The 18,433-nt window shown below is 44.0% G+C and overlaps 1 long non-coding RNA gene and 1 pseudogene across 1 annotated transcript; one reads left to right on the top strand and one right to left on the bottom strand.

Moving 5' to 3' along the window:
• Positions 1 to 3,336: 3,336 nt before the first annotated feature.
• On the top strand, positions 3,337 to 4,585 carry LOC146171759 (uncharacterized; annotated as a pseudogene).
• Positions 4,586 to 7,165: 2,580 nt separating this feature from the next.
• On the bottom strand, positions 7,166 to 16,433 carry LOC146171758 (uncharacterized). The gene is made up of 4 exons (XR_014702758.1): positions 16,300 to 16,433; positions 12,187 to 12,348; positions 10,745 to 10,842; positions 7,166 to 7,248 (listed from the first exon to the last, which is right to left on the bottom strand). It is a non-coding gene; the product is annotated as an uncharacterized LOC146171758 (long non-coding RNA).
• Positions 16,434 to 18,433: the final 2,000 nt, after the last annotated feature.

Raw genomic sequence — 18,433 nt, 5'->3', positions numbered from 1 at the left:
CTGTGGAAATTCAACGTACAGATTCTGGATGATGAATCATTTGTTAAAAAAATTCAAAGAAAAATTGACGGCTTGCTTGTTCGTATGCAGGAAAGCTACAGTGAGGCATGGGAACTGTTTAAACAAGAGGGGAAAATGATTGCGATCGAAAGTGCCGGTGTAATAAGTAAAAACAAAAGGAAGAAAGAAATGAAATGCATACTAAGTTGGATTTTTTATTTAAGCGCCGAAGCATCGTCGCCAGGCCGATTCAGTAAGGAAATCAAGGAAGTAAAGAGCGAATTAGAAATAATCGACGTAGACAGATACAGGGGAGCGGTAATCCGTGCGCGCGCAGAAACTCTGTACATGGGGGAAGCTCCAACAAAACGGTCCTTATCAGACGAAAGAAGTTATGCTACGCGCAACGAAATAAGAGCGATAACGTTCGGCGACAAGGTTGTGCGAGATAACCAGGCGATACAACGCGCTTTTGTGGATTATTACTGTGAATTACTTGGTCGGGAGCAACAACTGGAAGAAGGGTTTGAAGCGCAATTCCTAAAGCTCGTGCCGCAAATAGAAGATGAGATGAAAGCAAGTTTGGAAGCGCCAAGTACCGTTACAGAAGTAGTGTGTGCAATAGACGAATTAAATTCAGGTAAAGCGCCGGGACCTGACGGGTTCGGCGCCGAGTTTTATAAAGCGTTTAAAGACGAGCTTCGCTATAGTCCTACACCACGTAATGAAAGAAGCATACAGCATAAAGCAATTGCCTCCGTCTTTTAGGCACAGTCATATGGTGCTGTTTCCCAAATCGGACGATCCTACTACGCTGTTATCAGTACGAGCATACCGGCCGATAACGCTTGCAAATACAGACTATAAGGTCTTTGCGAAAATATTAGGCAAAAGACTCCAACGCGTAATACAGAGGTTGGTAGGGACACACCAAACGTGTGGTATCAGGGGGCGTTCTATTCAAACAAACATCCACGTGACTAGAACTATCCTTGAATGTTGTTATGCGTACTGTGAGATGGTAGCAATGATACAGTTAGACTTAGAGAAAGCGTTCGATAAAGTCGCTCACAAAATCCTGTTCAGTATCTTGCAACATGTGAACGTCGGGAAGGTACTAAATAGAAGGAATTAAGTTATGCTATACTAACATGTTTACCAGGATTGTAGTCAATAAGGCATTAACCACTCCATTTCAAGTAAAATCACCTGTTAAGCAAGGGTGTCCCTTATCGCCTTTACTATTTGCCTTGTTTTTGGAGCCCTTTTTTTAAGCATTATAACCAACAATGCTATCACCGGTTATCGATTTTCTTCAAGGGAAGTTAAGCTTTTAGCATACGCGGATGACATAGCTGTATTCTGCACTGATGAGACCAGTATCACTAAAGCGATAAGCGCAGCAACAAAGTTCTGCAGGATGACGGGAAGCAGCATTAACTGGGAAAAATCTATAGGAATCTGGCATGGGGAATGGGGCCCCACGCGAGTACGTTTTGAAAACATGAAATGGTCACGCTCGCCAACGAAGTATCTCTGTGTGCCCCTACAACACTATAAAGACACCTCGGAATATTGGAAACTGGAAGCAGAGCACTCAAAGAAAAAAACCGCGAAGATTGGTGGGCGGGACCTATCCACCTTCGCGAGGTCAACTGTTTGTAACCTGTTTCTTGAAGCGAGAATTTGGTATGTTCTGCAAGTCATGTGTGCTTCGAGAGGGAGCATACAAAAGCTACATAGGGTGTTCGCAGTATTTATATGGAGGTCGACATGGGAGCGCACAAGCCGCACGAACCTTTTTCGTACAGTAAAAGGGGGCGGACTGGGTTTCTGTTCGTGCGAGACCAAGGGGATGCTTTTTTAAGGACTGTGATTCAAACTCGATTGTGTGATCATGTGCCATCTTTTGTTGTGTCTTCAACTCCAGTTAAGGGATCAAGTGTGCGCGGATTTCTTCGAGAGGTTATTGGGTCCTTTCAATTTCTCCAAGCACGATTTTCAGTAAAATACCTGGGTTACGTAACCCGAAGCCAGTTGTACACGGATGTGGTTGATGTATGCATGCCACAGCCAATGTATCGCTTGAAGTATCCAAAAGGTAAAGGTAAAGATGTGTTGAAGAGAGTAAAGCGGATACCAGTTCAACCTTCGGTAAAAAGCTTCTTTTTTCAAGTACACACTGCAACTCTACCAGTGCAACCATGGCTCGAGCAGAAAGGTATTTTCGTTCCGTTGACAGTAAACTGTTTCCATTGTGAAAGACCAGAGACAATTGATCATATTTTTCTTGAGTGTTCTGATGCTGTTTTTCTGTGGGACGTACTACAACGCACTTTAAAAAAGGACGTACCGCTAACACCATATGGCATGCGCTTTCTCCCTACATCAAACGATGGAGGAGTGCCGCATGATATGATAATGGTAGTATATATGCATGCACGGCATATGGCGCACTCGGATGGCGGTACATCACGCAGATCTAAACCCCAGGCCCGCCAGAGAGTACTTTATGGAACGTGTACTGTACATTCGTGAAGTATGTAAATCAAGCACGGACCCACCAGAATGGCTGCCGGTGTTAATGACCTTGTTAACTTGAAGCGTTTTTACACACATGTGCTAGCCAAAGGTTGGCAAGCGCTTTTAATTACGATTGTGTGTATATGTAAACATGTATTGTATTGGCCGCAGATCAGGCATTAAAGAAAAAAAAGAAAAAAGCTCAGAGGTAAAGCGTTCGCTTTGCATGTGAAAGGCCCCGGATTCAATCCCCGGCACCTCCAAGTAGCCGAACATTTTTGTTTTTATTTTCGTTCCTTCTATTTACTCACAGGTGATTAACCCAGACTCCGCCGCGCTTAAACGTCTGAGTTAGTTGTACCAATGCTTCTACCCTACCCTTCAGCTTCGGAATCAGATTATAGGCTTGTTTATAGAACAAATGCACACATTCTGTACGCCGTGGTCTGATGGGGCATTTAGAGCAGTCTTCAGTAGCCCCCATGCTGTACAACGAGCAGAGAGGCTTCAGAGAATGGAACACTGTTGCAAGTGAAGGAATTTTAAGGAATCACGCCGCCTGAGGTGAAGGTGGTGTGGCTTTTTAACCCATGTTCTGTGATTGTCGCGTATTTAATTCTCCATGTAATATGAGGTGTTAAATTCGGTGACATTCTCTAAGTGTGTGTGTGTGTGTGTGTGTGTGTGGGGGGGGGGGCAATGTTCTTTGTGTAAAATGTGATAATAAATTAGGCGATAATGAAAAAAATGGGGGTGTAGCTCAGCGGTAGAGGGAGGCACTTCCGGCTTCGCTAGCGAGCGGACGTGTGTGAAATGAGCTCCGTCGGAGCGGCTTGAGCGGACCAGCAGGGCCGCGGTAACAGGTCTTTTGCCGCTGTTTCTTCAGCAGGGTGTGATTATCAGGTAGTTTTACCGAGTTTGCCTACAGGGCGTTTTGTTGTGAACACAGTTTTTTTGCACTTTGATATCAGGGCCCGCCCTTACCGGGTGGAAGATTTCCGCGATGCGCTCGCTGAATTATCGCTCCTACCGGAAGTCATCGCCATCGGAGCCTACAGGATGAGCCATGTGTGGGCGGTAACCTTCAAGGATGAAGACGCCGTGAAGAAAATTGTCAGTTCTGGTGAGCTGGTTGTGAAAAAGTGTCGGTGTCTTGTTATCGACCCAGCTAACCAGGATGTACGCATGGAAGTACACTGGGTTTTACATAGTGTACCAAACGAAGACGTGAAGCTCGCCTTTGCGGCATATGGCAAGGTCACCGACGTCGCCCGCGAGCGGTGCCGCGTGCAGGGCATGGTGGACAAAGGGTCTACCACACGGCATGTGACCCTGAATCTGAAGCCGGGTGTAAAGCTCGACGACATCCGCCACCAGGTGAGCGTCGCCGGCGAGCTGGCCCTTGTGGTCGTGCCAGGGAGACCTCCGCTCTGCCTACGCTGCCGCGGCACCGGCCACATTCGCCGAGAGTGCCGTATACCAAGGTGTGGTGCCTGTCGACGGTTCGGTCCCGAGGAGGGCCAGTGCGAGCGGACCTACGCAAAAGTGACAGGGCCCGTGAACGCTCAGGACGCATCCGCCTTGTTCATGGACGAGGCGGGTATGGAAGAGACATCTTCCGCTGCGACTGAGAACGCTGCGGGTGAGAGGGAGACTGCTTTTGGGGTGCCGCCTCAGGAGAAAACTGTGGTTGAGGCGGATGTCACCACACGTGAACCAGCGCCTGACCAGGACGTCGGGCCTACGTCGGAGGGCGAGGCGAAATCTTCAGACGACACTGAAGCTCCTTGCATTCCTCCAGACTCTGAGGGCATGGACATTCTTCCCGGTGCGGCTACCTTGGTGGCCGGAAAACGCCCCCACGACGCCGTTGACAGCGGGACGCTTCAACAGGACCACAGCGGGAGAGACGGACCGCCGCCCAAAACTCCAGGTTTGAGGCGGTCTACCCTGAAGCCGCGGCCGAACATTTCGGTCGATTCAAGGCAGGCGGGGAAACCGCCTGTATAGTTGTTGTGCAAAGTGTAATTTTGGGCTAAGGGTATTAGGGTGTGGCGCGAGGGCAGACACCATTTTATAAGGAGCTTTTTTTTTCTTTTCGATATGGCGATCACAATAAGTGAAGCACTGCGTGTAGCATCTATTAACGTGAGAGGCCTTGGAGGAAGAAGGCGACAGTGTCAGCTCAGTCGCCTTCTTCTAGATAACGACCTACATGTAGTCGCCGTGCAAGAATCGAAAATTGAGAGTCGAGTTGCTACAGACGGAATGGTGTCCGCTTTCCGTACGCATTTTGATGCATGTGTCTGCCATTCTGTAGGTGCCTCTGGTGGTTGTGTACTTTTTCTTCGCAATAATCTTGGTATTATGGTACAGTCGATTTTCTCGTGTCAAAGCGGCCGTCTCATGGTCCTTGATTTTTTGCACTGCGGCCTTGATTTCCGAGTTATTTGTGTGTATGCACCAAACGCAGAGACTGAGCGAAAATTATTTTTTGAAGGATTGGAGTCATATTTAAACAGTGACAAAGTGATAATCCTGCTGGGCGATTTCAATTGCGTTTGCCAAGCTTCAGATCGCGCCAATAAGTAAATTGTACGTGATAAAAGTGCTGATGTTTTGAATGAAATCGTCCATGGCCATTATTTAGAAGATACTGGAAGTTTATTTACTAATGGCACCTATACGCAGTATACCCATTTTCAGGGAAACAGCCATGCTCGATTAGACATTGTATGTCGCAGCTGAAGTTGTACCACTTTGCACCTTGTACGAAGTTAGACCTGTGGCTTTCAGTGATCATGCCTTAGTGATTGCAACCGTTGGAAAAAAACAAAGCAAGAATCGGTTTAATTGCCATTTATGGAAACTTAATAATAAGTTGTTGGAGGACGAGAGCTTTTTTAACGAAACAGATCGAGAATTAAATATATTACTTACAGCGAAAACGTTGAGCTTGGCTGTAAAATGGGAGGATTTTAAGCAGGGGGTGAAAATTAGGGCGATAGAAAAAAGCACGAAATTAAGATACGCAGAGAAGCAAAAAGAAGTAGAGCTTCGTAAACAGCTCGAATTTCTGACCTGTATAGAAAACGCCCAACCAGGCGCATGCTTTAATGAGATCAGGGGTGTCAAAGGCCAGCTTGAAAAAATGGACACAGATAAGTATAGTGCGGCAGTTATTCGGGCGCGGACGGAACAGCTGTGGGCGGGGGAAACACCAACAAAGCGTGCGTTATCAGACGATAAACAATACGCGTGCCGAAAGGAAATACGAGAAATAAGAACTAGCACAGGTATTTCGGCGGACAGTAGTGTAATCAAGAACACAATGAGTGATCATTTCGCAGATATGCTTTGTCAGTCGCGAAAAACTGAACGGGGCTTCTATAGTGAATTCCTTCCTCTTCTGCCAAATTTTGACGAAGAAGTTAAAACACGGCTTGAGCAGGCGATTTCCGTGAAAGAAATTGAGGATGCAATAGATGGCCTGCCAGCAGGTAAAGCCCTTGGCCCTGACGGACTGGGTGCAGCTCTATACAAAGTGTTCAAACCTGCAATAGCCCAGGCTCTGCTAAAGGTTGTAGACGAAAGCTATGAGAAAAAACGTGTTCCGCTGTCTTTCACAACATCCCACATATTAATTCCTAAAACCGATGACCCTGATAAGCGCCTGTTGGTGGGGTCTTATCGCCCGATAAGCCTCACCAACGTCGACTACAAAATTTTCATGAAGGTGCTAGCGAAAAGATTGCAGGGTGTTATAACAACGCTCGTACACTGTAAAAAAAAAATTGGTCAAAATGACGGAAAATTCTTGGCAGCTCTATTTCCAAGCATTATCCGTCATTTTAACTTATGGTGCTTTTAGTCATTTTGATGTTTAGTTGTCAAACTGGAATACATTTAAGCCGTCAATATGACAATTGACCATCATTTCTAAATGACTGTGCATTTCTTCATTTCGATATAATGTACTTAAGTTGTAAATATGACAGTTGATCGTCATTCTCAAATGACTGTTCATTTCATTATTTGGTATAATACACTTATGCCGTCAGTATGATGGCTGGCTGTCATTCCCACATGATGGTGTTGTTAATCATTTTGACGTACTGCTTGTGAACCAGGAATACAACGGAGTCATCAATGTGCCATTGTACAATGTGCCGTCATATTGACGGTTGCTGTGTCAGTTTGAAATACATTTAAAGCGTCAATATGACAACTTGACATGTTTTCACTTTACGGTCCAATGACATTAAGCACTTTTTTGTACAGTACAGCATCAGTTCAACATTTTTTATCGTTCAACATAAAGCATATTTGAGCCATCAATATAACCCTATAAGGATCCATCAATATCATTTCAGCTATTTGAATCTGAAACACATTCATTTAGAATTCCCTATAGCCTCGGTTGTAAGACGCTGAGCAAAATTTAAGTTACACTTAGTGCCGCTCTGAAATCGAGCCTCAAGAGCAAAGTTCAACTGCTTCTCTTTGTCATTTGGATCTGTTCCTTTTTATTTTTAATCAAGGACTTTCACTTCTGCTGCTGTCAAGCTACAGACTGACTCGCAGAATATCTTTAAAGGAGTCACAAAAATTAGCACTTTCAAAAAACCTTTATTGTTTTAAATGCGCTAAAATGTAATGTAAAAATACACTTTGAACTTGCAGCTTGCTGCTCGCAGATTCTTCCCAAAATCATGCATGGTGTATCTAGAAAACAGAATATGACGTATACTCATATTAGATACATTATCATATTAAGGGTATTTAAATAAAACAATATGGGGCCATAAGAAAAGCATCGAACATATGCTGAAACTAACTTCGGATATAAAAAATACAAACATTCAAAACGTGGGCAACTTCTGTTACCATCATTGCATATAAGTAATTTCTATAAAATGAGACAACAGAAATCTGTCCAACTCGTATTTATGAACTCTGAGTCATTTTGTCCAGCCTCTTCCCTAATTCTGCGAGAGATTGTGATTGTCAAGCTAGTCCGACATTCCAGTTTCCAAGTCCACTTATCCCAGCTGTTATTTCCCAAAGCCTTAGAAAATAAACAATTTGAACAAAGATGAACCACGAAAGTTGAGATGACAGTCAAATTCTTTATAGTACCGTAGTTCAGGTAAACATTTTACACTGTCGGAAGGAATGGCTTCATTTTCTCACTTCATTACCATTTCATCTCTAAACCATTGAGATTATATTCATGCAATTACTTTTATGTTTCCCATGTGAAGGCAACTATATTCGCCAATTTTCTTCCTTTGCCTGATTCTTTCAGTTAAAGAACACAAACGCTTAAAATTCCTCAAGGTCAAACTTTCACTTATGGGGCAGTTCATATGCTGCAATTTAGACACAGTCTTAGTTCAATGCATCAGTACCATCTCGCTCAACTGGCCAGCTCCAAGAAACAAATTGTCCCTCCCGCAAGGCACATTTGCAACCGCCACAAGACCGACAAGAAACTTTTCAGATTCACTAGGGCTGCAGGAAGGTTAGAAAAATCAAATTTTGTACAATAAAAACATGACTTTACATAAACTTCCAATTTCCAACATGGTGGAGCAAGAGATTCGCAGTTTTGTTTCCGTTCTGATGCTTGACTGTCTCAGCACATTGTTTACATAGACGACAAGCAGTAATCGATGACAATGGTTGTAGTGGTTCTGCAAGCCTAAGGCAAACATGGGCTTAGACGAAGTTTAGACTCAAAATAAACCTGCCACTGAGTTCACTCAAGGGTAGATGCTTGGGCTTGTTGGTTCATGGTATAAAAGGAAAGAAGCATAGCAGAAAAAGACATGGACACACGGTCAAGACACACAGTGCGAACTTCCAACAAATGTTTATTTTAGTAAAGAAAGGTTTTTATACCTTCATATTACAGTGGACCATCAGGCATGCACTTGCAAAGCATATCTGACAGATACACGAGTTCCGTTGATAAAGTGCAACCAAAGGGCTGCTTGCATAATTTCTTTGAAAAGGGACAATCACTGGGCTTCAATTATTTTACGTGTTAACCTTTTTTATGCACTTTTAAAACCACAGGCTTTCAGAGATGGGAAATGCATTTACACACATGGCAGTGAGTCGACAAACTTTTCCCGCAAATGCTCTTCTACGTCCAGCCCATGGTCCCGATGCTTATCATTCAGGCATCTGCCCATTTCTCCTACATATTGTTTGCCCCATGGGAGAGGAATTTGGTAGGGAACATTCTCGGAGCAATAAACAAATTTTTCCCCAAGCTTCCTTGTGCAGCAGCCAACCGGCTTATTGAGCTCTGAAAAAGTTTTTGTGCACAGACGACTCAACTTGTTAGGAGCCGAAAAACCCGCTGTGCTGCTAGATCACTGCGCTATTTTCTTTTGAGCCCAGCAACCCAGTAGAAGAGTTCTATTTTTCGGCTCCTTATAAGTTGAGTCATCTGTGCACGAAAACGTTTTCAAAACTCAATAAGGCAGTTAGCTGCACAATGAAGCTTGAAGAAAAATCCATTTATTGCAATGAAAATGTTGTCTATCCAATTTATCTCTCCTATGGTCTGTGGCAAACAATATGTAGCACAAGTAGGCAGATGCTTGAGAGATAAGCTTTGGGACCATGGGCTGGGCGTCAAGAGCATGTGCGGGAAAGGTTTATCGACCCAATTTCATGTGTGTGAATGCATTCCCCATCTCAGAAAACGTGCGATTTTAAAAGTGCATAAAAACAGGTTAGCACGTGAAATAATTGAAGCCCAGTGGATCGTCCCTTTCGAAAGAAAATTATGCAAGCAACCCTTCGGTCGCACTGTTGTCAAGGGAACTTGTGTATCTGTCAGATACGTTTTGCTAGTGCATGCCTGATGGTCCACTGTGATATGAAGGTATGAGAACATTTATTTACTAAAATAAACATTTGTTGCACTGCATGTCTCTCCTACTTGTGTCCATGTCTTTTTGCGCTACATATTTTTTCTTTGAGCTCACTGAACGACCACATTTTGTGGGACACTTCCCTGCATAGTCCTGTAGTTCATGTGGCTAACCACTTTCAAAACATGGCAGTTATAGCTGCGAAAAGCCACCACTGCTACTGCATTGCACTGCAGAAATGTGTGCGAAGGCGCTCACAATTCTGAATCATTTCTTGAACATTTCCAAGAATGTGTGCAAAAGCAGAACACTAGAATAAATGGAAAAAAATCGTCCTTGGAGCATGGTTTTGAATAATATTCAGAGCGTTCATTAGGCAAAAGTACTGTGATGCTGTATGTTCTTGGCAGTTCTTGTCAGTTTCACAGGGTTATTCAAAAATTCTAAGCATTTACCTCATCTCTTAATGATGAATTAATCAAGATTGTTGTATTTGTGAAGAAAGCAAGCACATGTGAGCTCTGCGAACTTTGAGCAGTGCAAGCTTTGGCAGTGGACGATATCTCAGAACAGTAAGAACTTGCAGCCATTCGTATGTACTGAATGAACCCACAGATGATAATAGACTTGCTTTTATTAGGCTCCTTTCTGGATTAAATTTTCTGTCTGATCACATTTTCGGCCCCCTTCAATTCTGAATTATTGACTTTCCACTCTGCATATTATATAGTGGTTCGGCTCTCTGCAGCAGCACTGCGGCGAATATAAAAGGTGTGAAAAACTTAGAACATTGGTTCTATGACTACTGCTGTGGTTCCATGAAAATGTCGAAATAATCGAGAGTCGGAAAACTCACAGGTCAGAAATTTCGCCTTTGACTGCTACATAGTTGGTCGTTTTGCACATTGCCTGCTTCAAATCTCAGCAACTACAGATATTCAAATTTTCGGAGTTGCAAGGCATAATCACAGTAAAGGGTTTTTTGCCATTTACTTTATTTACTTTAACTACCACAGCAACTACCAGCTGTCGCCGAATATTTCCTCGCCTTATTCTCAGACGAATTTATAATACAAATGAATTCTATCTTAATGCACTACACAATTTGCAACTTAGCCTTTCATATCTAATGGTGCATCAATCAAGTCACACTGAACAACACTTTCTTTAAAAAAGCCTTTCATGTAGGAATGAGGTTCCTTGAACTAAGAGGAGTGAATGAAATCCTAATGCATTGTGTAGATGTGCATTAACTCTAGCCACTGCTATAAGCTATCACAGTAGCACAAGCCACATAACAGTGACAGTGATCAATTCAAAAGTCAACTCACCAGTGTAAAAACACCCGTAGCAAGCTCAACGACCTCGGTGAAATACCGCTGGCTGGCCCTTTTCTCGACCCTTGAAAGGGTTTATTTTTCCAAAGTACCTGTAAAATATGAATAGTAAAATAAATTAAGATTGATTTGGTGAGCGACGCTGCTAACAATGGTTCATTAAAAAGCAGAGAGGTGGGAGGAGCAAGAAAGTAAAGATATGCATGAAGTAGTTCCAGCATATACTCAATAATTTGTCTAAAAATGGCAAGGCCAGTGATGGTATGAAGGAGCACTGGACGAGGATAAAGAGGGTACGCCTCAGTTCGCAAGTCGAGCCAATGTTTCGATAAGTAGACTTGTCTTCGTCTGGCATGACATGGAAATATGACATGGGAATGAATTTTGAGTATGGCAAGAATTATTTTCCTTGCCTCCTCTTTTCTAATTACTTTGCTTCGTTAGTGTCGCAAAAATGAAATAATTGTTAAACCTAGCTTGCCATTATTTTGCAGGTATATCATGGGCACATCTTCCATATATTCTTATAAACTGAGGCAAATTCCCATAATTTTTTTTTCACCTTTCCCACGACTTTTTAGTAGCCTGTATCTATGCGTAATCGAACATTAAACACTATAATGCTAAACAAAAATATTGATTTATTTATACCACGCATTACTTCTGATTAGGATAGCACATGTTACCTCAAATATCTCCATCACCGGCCTTGGTAGAACGAGAGGAAGAAGATGGTTTACGCGGTATGATGGAGCACTGAACAAGGGTAAAGGGGGTACGCCTCAGTTCGCAGGTAGAGCCAACGTTTCGACAAGTGGACTTGTCTTCGTCTGGGCTTAGACGAAGACAAGTCCACTTTTAGAAACGTTGGCTCTACCTGCGAACTAAGTTCTGCCCCCTTTACCCTTGTGCGTTGTAGTGCATATTAAGTGCGACAGTACATTTTCAGAAATTTTTATGCAAGTCAGAAATGTATTAAGCACATGATGTAAAATGCATTACTAATATGCATGATATTTACTAGTGTAAATTATTTAAGGCTGCCATCTTGTCATGCTAAATACCTGCTAAGTAATTTTTTTACGCATGATAGTCAGGCAAAGAATGAACCAGCAGTTGCTCTACAAGTCCCTTCAGCAATTGCCATCAAACAGTTTCATGATGGCATGGTTGATCCAAGTGCAGAGTGTTTATTCACCTTTCCTAGTCGTCAAAATAAAAAATATCAATTGTGCAAGTTGTTCTATGGAACCCAATATATACAAAGCCTCAGCAATGATTAAATTGCTCAAAAACTAGAGATGAAATTCTATTTATTTCCTAGCAACTAAAGGGCTTTATCCTTATAGTAACACTTATGTCTTAAATATGTAACCAGTACAGAAATTACAACACCTGATGAAAAGATTTTTTTGCATCATTTGAAACTCATTTACCTCTGCAAAAACACCATAGTAAGAGGGCGCCAGGTGGATAGGAGATATTGAACACGAAGAACACTCCAAGTAGTAGTGCCATTGCTTTCTCCATGCTTGCAATGCTAATGCACTCTTTATCTACTGCCAGCACAACTCGATGGATGTCCCCCATGTCTGAGCCTGCATGTTAAAACCACATTACTTCACATAAAACTTCATCACGGGTACACAAAACAATTATGATTTGCAACATACTTTGCATAAGTACACAGACAAATATGAAATAATTCTCGAGAATAATAACATACAGGACCATTGTTTCTATATTAATATAAACTGTCCAGTTGTAAGATGAGCAAAAACTCTCAGCATGGTGCAACCCGCCTTTCTTGATTTAGAACAAGTTTTTCTAGCAAGAGCACTACTTCCACAAAATGAGGCTATCTATTAACAAGAAAATATAATAATATATGTACACAAAATAGACTCGATTGAAAATGACTACTGACAGACTATAAGGATTACAGCTACAACTTTGCCCATCTAAATAAAACAAAATGTTTACAATATCTTCTAATTCTAGAAACAAAATTATTTAAAAGTGATAGTACTGCGAACTCTTACTATATTTGACTTTGTTTTGGCTCAAGAGAAGATGCCCCTGCAGCCGAAGAAAGACAAAATCTTGTTATCAAACACCTTTCTCTGCGCATGCCACCATGGTGGCGGGGCTGCCACGCAGACGGCTCTCTGGGCAAAACTACAGTGCCTAGAATATACTGGCTAGTGTGACGACCGCCCGCGCTTCCCTATGGGCGAGGATGGCGCTCTTTGCAATGAACGCCAATAGTTAGCGGCAGAGGGCGCTGCTTGTCAGGAGGGTACCACCTGAGCAGACGACGCAGTTTTCTCGCTTCAGAATACGGCAATCTGTTGGTGTTGTGCGTGCGTGTCAAACCTGCTTCTGCGCGTCTTTTGCTTTCACGAAGGTGCAGTAGTTTATTTACGGTGTAAGTGTTTGCTCATGCGAGTCATTCCGCATTTCTACCTGCTCGGCGAGGATTGCATCGGTTTTTTTTTTTTTCTCTCGTTTTGTGCGCGCGTTCTGTGCTCGCCTGTATCCCTTCTTTTTTTACTGTGTCGCCAGTGGTGAAGCGCGGTTCCCAATTGTTGTTTCCCCAGTGCCTCTCACTAAACTGCAGAGAAAAATGCCAACGAAAGCGGTGGTGCACAGAGAAGACTTGTTTTTTTTTTGGCAAACGGGGATACCGCTAGAACAAGGAGCGTACGTATTACTGCGCTATTTGATATGCTACGTAAGTACGCATTCTGTACAATGGGAACGAAGCATCGATAGAAATGACGGAAGGTAAACGGCAACTGCTTTTGTTGGCGAAAAACATTTTTAGAGCATGCAGTTATATTCACAAGGATGGAAACCTGGGCGAGTCGGTAACGGTGCTCCATGGCAGTGTGTAGCACGAAGAGTGTACACAATCGGGCGCTACAGACAGCACCTGTGTTGTGTACCTTTTCTGTGTCCCTCAATTGTCCTTTTGCGCTACACATATGTCATATGGATGCATTTAACAGGGTCTTGAATATTTGGGGGCAGGGATTTGAAAAATTCCTATGCAAAATCTACTACCCCATTCGAGCTGAAATAACGTTCACAACGTAGCAATATATCGTCTACGTTATGTGATAAGTGATTCAACATCGGTACTTGCCTAAATTTTCCGAAATCGGCGAAAAACTGTTCTCAGCGGCGTGCACAATTTTCGCAGAAGAGTCGAAACGCTGCTTTGACATGGTACGTCATCTGTCGAGCAGTGAGACAAGCTCCATCCCGGCCGTTAGCGCGCTTGCCTAGCTGCACCACAGATGACGCTCCATGTCAAAATAGCTTTTAGACTCTCTTCTGGGAAAATTGTGCACGCCACCGAGAGCAGTTTTTTCTGGATTTCGGAAATTAGGCAAGCACCGATGTTGAATCACTTATTAGATAACGTAGACTATATTTTGCTACTTTGTGAACATTATTTCAGCTCGAATGGGGTAGTAGATGTTGCATAGAAATTTTTTAAATCCCAGCCCCCGAATATTCAAGACCCTGTATATTAGGCGCATGTTTCACCGTAAGCGCGGCATTACCAACGAGCTTCCTCGCGATGAACCGGCCGCGTCTCGTGCATATTGTGTATTTGAAAAAAAAAAAAAAAAAACTTCGTCAGCTTCTTTATTGAAAAGATGGTGATTTTGGCAAAACCTTATGTGCAATCACAGGCCGCGATGTACCTTAGCCACTGTAAGTAAAGGTTCCTTCATGCAATTCTGCCACATGTGCCTGTGTTTGTTATTACATATACATAAGAGGAGTGTTGCGTGACTTTGTGTCCTGTGTTGTTCCGCATATACAATGTATAAATAAAACTGCGCGTACGTGTATATTTGTCAGCAAGTGTACAGTGCGCAGAAAGAACCATATGTCAATAAAAATGAAGCATTTCACTTTGTTCCAGAGATTACAAATATGTTTTATATCAATAAATGCCTATGCTTTAATTGTTGTTAGGATAGAAATTCTGGGTTTCCCTTTGTGAGCACGGGATGTCCGAGACTAAGATGCCCAAACTTCGCAGAATCCTTCGCAAGCAAGAAGCGTTAAATACGTGCGCCGCTTCCAGTCCAAGACAAAACACACACCCTGAAACTTGTAGTCAGCGGCTTCAGTTATAGCTGAGGTCTGTTGCGACTTAATGAGAGCTGAAATGCGGTGCAAGCATGCAGCCATCTTGCCGAAGATGTGAGAGCGCGGTAGGCAGCAGACAGCGCGGCTGGTACCCACCCAGTTTGCAGCGCTCCTGGCGGCGGCCGCCGGCATTCATTGCACATGGTGCCACCCGGGAGGCCTCGGTCGGCACACTAGCCAATATATTCTAGGCACTATAGCAAAACGCAGCAGCGGGCAGCTCTACTGTGATGTTGACTGGAGTCGTGCACGCGGTTTTTTCCGCGCGTACGTTCGCCTACTTAAGTACAGAGAAAAGCTGGCTGAGGCTTTCAGCGAACATCGTCCCAGCAAAAAGCAAAAAGAGACAGAAGGTATTGTTATCAAGCACCTTTCTCTGCGGACTGCAGGTGGTCACGCGGTAGACAAAAGACAAGCTGAGGCACCATGGCCGCACTGTGGCCCGCAGCGACGAGTTATATGATAGCTCCCAAGAGCAGCGCCGAACGACGCAGGTGTTCAGGCGGGCGCTAGGCCCCGCCGCTTGAGCAAATCGACTATGAGCGTCAGCAAGACGCCATCTTCCAAATTTGCCGCGCACGCCACATACCCTGCCCTGGCGGCTAGGCGTCAAAGAGAGATAAAACGATCTTCAAACAGACGACAGCTCGCCAGGCATCGGATGTTAATCCTTTCAATGTCTGCAGTCACCAAAAGTAGAAAAACACTCAAAAGTGATCCGTGCATTTTGATATAAAGAAAACAGCACATAAAAAAAACAGCCAGCGTTGTCCTGTGCTTTTAGTGGGCGGATGCACACGTTGAAAATATGAGCCTCGTGACATCACTCCGGTCAACACCACAAATTTCAACACGCTGCTGGGTTTCGTGCTTTTGAACACGCGAGAGCCCTGTCTGACTGCTGCTCTTCAATCACCGAGAACAACGTACCATTTACCTTATGCACCTGTATCACGCCCAACGTGCGGTCCATGCGCGCTTTAAAAATTACTTGCACAATGCGCCGTGAGCACCCTGGCCGTGAGCCGCGCCATTATCACATATATTCAGCAACCCCATTTCCACAGCAACTCCTTCCTAATCACCTCTTATACGTAACCTTTTAATTTGTGACGTTAAGCCGCACAAACCAAACCATGGACACACTTTGCACAAATACGCGTGAAAAATTCACGTTCTCTATACAAATATATCGCGCCTACAACTTTCCCATAACGAATGCTCGCGGACAGCTTTCTGTCGTCATGTGGAGCACAATACGAGCGCACGCCGGCTGCCTTCAGATGCATGTTTCGCATAAGCTCGGCGCACGCGATTGTATCCTACACCACAAGCTCCACAAAGTCTTCAAGTAAATAAAAAACACGCAGTACACTTACCGTAATCAGGCGGACTTGGTCGGAGACTGCAGCTTCGTGTGCGGGGCCGACTCCGAACCACGCCGTCCTTTTGCAAAGTGCAATACAAAACGGCGCAACACACACAAAGGAAGAAGGAACACGAGCAGCCGACGAAAACGGTGCAGGAGACGTCGACTTCGCACGCAGTCAACGCAGCGGCAGGCTGGGTCTCGCCCGACGACGAAAAAAACATTGCGATAGGCCAAGTGCGGATCACGGGTTGTGTGACGTAACCCAAACGGCGGCGAACGATCTGCGCGCATTGTGTTTGTTTTTTAGGACTCCTGGTCTCTTCACTCTCTCCCGCTATTTGACTCCTCGGCGGCAGTTTATTCTGTTGGCGTCAGCGCTCCATCAATACTGAGTCAGGCCGTCAAAGTGACTAATATTTTATAGGCACGCACCAAACATGCGGCATAAAAGGGCGAAGTATCGCCAATAACATACACGTGGCACGATCCATACTAGAATGCTGTGACTCATTTGATGACCGAGTGGCGACGACACAACTTGACCTGGCAAAAGCCTTTGTCCGCGTTTCTCACGATGTTTTGTTTGCCGTGTTAGATCATGCAAATGTCGGCCGAATAATATTAGATGGCGTTAGAATGACATACGAAAACTGTACCACACGGATTGTTATGAATGGAGAACTCACTGAAAGCCTTAAGTGCGATCTTCTGTGAGGCAGGGTTTTCCACTGTCGCCATTGTTATTCGCAGCCTACCTTGAACCGCTTTGCTTGGCCATCCGGAATAATGAATGCATAACGGGCTTCACGCAACAATCAGTGCGTGTGAAAATCCTGGCTTATGCCGACGACATCGCTGTCTTTTGTGCAAATAGAGAAAGTATTTGTGAGGTGACGAATGTAGTACAGAAATTTTGCAGCTACACAGGTGCCCATATAAACTGGGAAAAAAGCTGCGGTTTCAGGCATGGTAGCTGGGAGGTCACACCCGAGCACTATTCTCGGATGCGCTGGTCAACCACTCCAAAATTGTATCTAGGAGTGCCCCTTGATTACCGGGACCCAGATCCGGTCTGGCATGACCAGGCATCGAGGGCCAAGGAAAAAAATGATGCGTGGCAAGGAAGGCAGTTATCCATGTTCTCGCGTGCCATTATATGTAATCTGTTCCTTACTGCTAAAGTGTGGTACGTGATCAATGTGCTCAGTGCTTCGAGGACAAACATACAAAAACTTCACCGTATTTTTGTCGTTTTCATTTGGGCGTCGACCTGGGAAAGGATGAGCCGAACAAATTTGTTTCTCTCCGTACAAAAAGGAGGGCTTGGTCTGGCGCATTTATTTTTGCGACAAGTTGTCTCGCGTTTCATGTACCTTCGTGACCAAAATGATGTCTTCCTCGAACAGTAATCCAAGTTCGGCTTGGTCGACTCCTTCCTCATTTTCTTGTCAGTTCGTGTCTCAATGTAGGTGGTACAGTAAGAGGGTACCTGCGAGAAGTGGTGCTCGCGTGCAAATCGCTGCATGTGCGCTTTTCCATGGAGTATTTGTGCAATGTTAAGCGGAAAAAATTGTATGCGGACCTAATGGACACAATGCTTCCTGTACCGATATACCGTTTGTCGCACTGTCCAGGCCCAGGAGATGATGTACTCAAGAGAGTTAAGAAGATGCCAATATCACCACCAGTCAAATCATTTTTCTTTAAACTCCACACTGGCACATTATCAGTCAAAACATGGATGCACGCTAAAGGCCTGTTCGTCCCTTGGTCAACAGACTGTTTCTTGTGTAACAGACCAGAGACGATAGAACACGTGTTTTTGGACTGTTGGGATGCCATTTTTTTTCTGGGATGTGCTTCAGAGAACTTTGAAAAAAGAGCTACCTCTAGATGCATATGGCATGCGATTTTTACCTTTTCCTAATACAGAGGAGTTTCCCCTTGATACAATAATGCTCCTGGGCCTCCACAGCTTGTGGAAAACCAGAATGCAGTTTAACAATGCAGATATACAAGTCAATCCTGTACGAGAACATTTCATACACAGTGTTGTGCGGTTCAGGGAAGTGCATATGACACTCCCCGAGCAGCCACAATGGATTCATATGCTTGACAGTTTAGTAAAACTGAAAACGTTT

Source organism: Amblyomma maculatum, unplaced genomic scaffold (genome assembly GCF_055883805.1).
Source record: "Amblyomma maculatum isolate TAMU_Amacu unplaced genomic scaffold, ASM5588380v1 scaffold_18, whole genome shotgun sequence".
Lineage (NCBI taxonomy): Eukaryota > Metazoa > Arthropoda > Arachnida > Ixodida > Ixodidae > Amblyomma > Amblyomma maculatum.
Note: the sequence above shows the minus strand (reverse complement) of the source record. Positions and strands in the feature narration are given on the sequence as shown.